Here is a 3,983-nt window from a genome sequence, read left to right on the forward strand (position 1 = left end):
ATAGATAATGACCATATCTATTAGATTGCTGAATCTGGATCAGATCAGATCATTTTTATAGCCAAAAGGAACAAATCAATTTGCAGTGGCTACGCAGCGCCCGACGTCACGCTCAGACTGATTTTCTGTCTCTCTCGCACGCACTCTTTGTCGTGTCGTTAAATATTAGCGGCGTCTGCCGGAGGCGAGCCATACTGACTTAGTATCGGGTATAACCGTAGAGTTGCGGTGTCCGCAGCAACTCACAACGTTCCCCCTCGTTTAAAGTTCCGAATGCACCTCGATATTTCCTCACCAATCTCTTGCTGCACATCCATTGCCATTGTAGCGGCAGCTTCTGCCTCCATATGTGTATCCATTCTATCTGTTTGTACTTATTACTTTTGACCCGTTGGGAGTGTTTTATTTGCTTTGCAGCTGGATACGCTCCAAATCGCAACCGTTGTTGGTCAGAAAGGTAATAGTACAGGTGATGTGTTGGATGGAGGGATTTGTGCTGTTTCCTATTTATGGAACGCACGTAACAACAAAAATTGATTACCTTGGTGGTAATCGAATTCTACAGCTGTTTTTCTGTTGGCTGATAACCTGAATAAGTCAGATTTGCCAAAGTGATACTTATTGGTAGGAGATGCTACCGTAAGTGTATGGCCTGATGCCAAATTTTTATTGAAGATTTCCTGTCGACTGCTTCAATCTGATGTCCAGATCGAATCCTTTCACTGTAGCTTGATAGACAGTTTGAAAGGATGACCAAGGTCGGGGTCACCAAATGTTAATGTGTGTGTGTGTGTGTGTGTGTGTGTGTAGGAAGCTGGGATGCATACGGTACATAAACCGTCTACAGTTTGGTCGTCGCAACTAGAACTTGAACCAGTTGGACTGCGGAGTGGGTATCCTACGGTGCGCAAGGGAGGATCTGAAGACACAGCGACAGCCTCTGATGATTGCGATGGAAGATGAGTGACAGGCAGTTATGGTAGTGTTTCTGATACTGAGTTTTATTGAACAAATGCATCTCCTTATATAGCTATCAGTGGTACTCTTATTCTATGGGAAGGAACGCACAGGCTCCTTGTGAGTGTATTTTTAGATTGGGTAAACTTACTCTGTGCGGGGGTTAAATTTCAGTGCATTTACTTAGGTACTTGGCAGCAATAAAGTAGATAGTTTATTGCTTGATGCCTTTTGGTGGGTTCGAGATTACAAGTGCTATTGTCTATTCTTAGTTGCTAATGTATTTTTCGTGTCGTCATATTCATTCACATGAAGTGACATGGACAATTTTATTTATGAGTATTTGTGTATGAGATTGCACTGTATATTCGTAATATTCATTAAATACATGTCTGTGGCTGAACAGTCTTCTTGCACTTTGGCTTGTTGGATTTGAGGGATTTACGAGACTTGCGGAGTGGCTTTGAGTAGCTTTTCTTGGACCTCCTGCTTTTGCGGTTTTTGCCCGGATAGTCCATGGCTAGTACCAACTCCGTATCGACTTCGATCAGTGCTAAGAGCGGTGACGAGCTGCGTGCCATGATCTGCAACGAGATGGAATTGTAGTCGGTGCTCGGTGATCAAAAATATATGCGTAGTCAACTCTCAAGGACTAACAGTGCCACGTCATCAAAGCTACGATATAAGGATGTAAAAGAGAATGTGTCTATCTTTTCAGAGTTGAGTCAGCCCAGAGATGACACCCATCCTTCTGCAAACGTGTCCATGCTTCAGAATATGAAAACAGATGAGCTGCCAGAAATCGAGTGCAGTATGAGTATAGATGAGGTGTTGTGCTGGCTATGGCATCCTGTTCAGTGCAGAGCAAGCTGCTGCTGTTGCATTGCTTAATGGGTCCTATGGAGCTTGCAGGTCGATAGTCAGGCTGTAGGGAGCAAAAGGAAACTGCTGCACTCATTAGTGGATTTAAATGCGCAAAGAACTCACTCCACGGTACTGAGCTCTGGGGCCTTGGGACATCGCAAGCCAACGCTGCGCTGCGACGTGTACCGCCCTCTGTCCGTGGTATATGGATCCAAACCGGCGTTTTTGTTTCGGGCAAAACAATGTGAACAAATCAAATGAATCTGTTGATGTAAATTCACTTGATTCTGGTGATTGTCAATATGACAATAGTATGCTGAAAATGTAACTTTGTATGCTACTGGTTCATGTACCAGTAACAAATGGTCGCCGCAATCGGTACTTGAACAAATTGGGCTTCGGAGATGTGAATACGTACGAGTTTTCTTTCGTACTGATTTTATTTGGTAAAATGCGAGGATATTAGGTATGTTTAATTAGTTCTGAGTATAATATTGCTAGGGAAATGTGTTATATCTATTTAGGACTAAGCAATTACTACAAATCCACCAGTGGAATATTCCAAGGGTCAGATTTATGACGGTCACAATGTGTCTCATGCAGATGGTGTGAGATTTGACCACATGCTGGTCATCCAGAATTTGTTTAATGATAGTGTTGTAAATATCTTAACAGTGTATGTACACAAATACATGCAGCTGTCCGTTGTATATTTATTTAGGTCAGTAGTGCATGTCACATATTGATATTTAGAGCATATTATCGTTTATTTATTTAGGTGGCTGGGAAATCTTAACCTTTTATGGCTAGCTATTTGTCTAGGTCTAATCATACGATTTTGTACTTCAATTGAAATCGTACATCCTCCCGACCGTTGAACATAGTATGCTCAACTATCATCAATATTGATTATGAATGGATGCCTTGGTGCGTTTTCTTCACTAGCTGATGAGCTACGTGTTTGTCTCTGCTGAGAAGGGGGTCATGTTGTGTACCACCTTTTAACCAGATGAATCATGATAAAGAGCAGTGCAATGTATATGGCAATATGATGATGATCAATGGTTTCAAGATTGTGGGGTAACTTGAAACTTTTATGTGGTAGCAGATTCGTTTCCATTTGATACAGATCCTTGTAGTTCAGCTTTTCATCGTTCCTTGAAACTTTATTTGTAGAATGTTCAGTTAATGTTTCGTTGAGGTCACTATCTCCGAAACGAGCGTATGATAACTGCAGAATAGTTTCCAATGCGCTCTGACTTGTGACAGTCATTAGCGAATTCCGAATGATGCATCCGGGTTGGGCCTTCAATATTCCTGAGTGTTGTAACTTGATATTCGAAATGCCATCTGCACATACCGCTGACAGCTTTAATAATGACTTTGTTGCAAAAATCCATCGATTTCTTTTATGCTCAACCATAAAAATGATTTTTTTGTGTTGACTAGGTGACATGATGAGTCCGTTTTATTGTGAAACATTTGTAATTCACAACTTGCTTCGGCTGAGAACATTGTTTGTTTTGTAGTATGCTCATATTAAAGTAAAGTAAAGTATTCATTATTTCGAATACCCACTGTACCGACGGTACTTAAAGAATACACACTGTAACACTTTGTTTCAGTGTTTACGTAACAATAAAGTCCCAGACATTCTGGGTGATCGTATTACGATTCACTCAAGAATGCCTCGAGCGACCCAAGTGCAGCGTCAGCATGTTCCCATGACTTGACGGCACTAATATACATGCATACACACATATATCTTCCCTCGCGCTCTCGCTGCCAACAGCGCTGAGCATATTCACACATATACATACTAACATATAAGAGATAAGAACACATAGTTCTGCCGCTCCGCTGCCGGCGTCACTGGCAGCGCAGCTCCGCGGCTTTTGGCTTACAAAAGCCCAAAACACAATTGTAAAATTGAGAACATAAAACACAAATTTTTTCAAAAAACAAAGTGTTAAAAATAATAAAGACAAAGAATGGCCGAAAAAAAAAAAATAAAATACTATGTGATTTTGTTTTAAAAAATCGGACCAAGTCAAAAGAAAATTAATGAATTGGAAAAACTATTGAAATAGTGTTGTCCCCAGTGCCAGTGCCAAGGAAAACACACAGCAGAAAGCCAAACCAGCCGTTTCGCCAGACCCATG

The 3,983-nt window shown here is 41.2% G+C and overlaps 1 long non-coding RNA gene across 1 annotated transcript; it reads right to left on the reverse strand.

Moving 5' to 3' along the window:
- Window positions 1-1,310: 1,310 nt before the first annotated feature.
- LOC113566869 lies at window positions 1,311-2,050 on the reverse strand. The gene is made up of 3 exons (XR_003409254.1): window positions 1,945-2,050; window positions 1,615-1,882; window positions 1,311-1,541 (listed from the first exon to the last, which is right to left on the reverse strand). It is a non-coding gene; the product is annotated as an uncharacterized LOC113566869 (long non-coding RNA).
- Window positions 2,051-3,983: the final 1,933 nt, after the last annotated feature.

Source organism: Drosophila persimilis, unplaced genomic scaffold, assembly GCF_003286085.1.
Source record: "Drosophila persimilis strain 14011-0111.01,24,50 unplaced genomic scaffold, DperRS2 tig00001138-arrow-arrow-pilon, whole genome shotgun sequence".
NCBI lineage: Eukaryota > Metazoa > Arthropoda > Insecta > Diptera > Drosophilidae > Drosophila > Drosophila persimilis.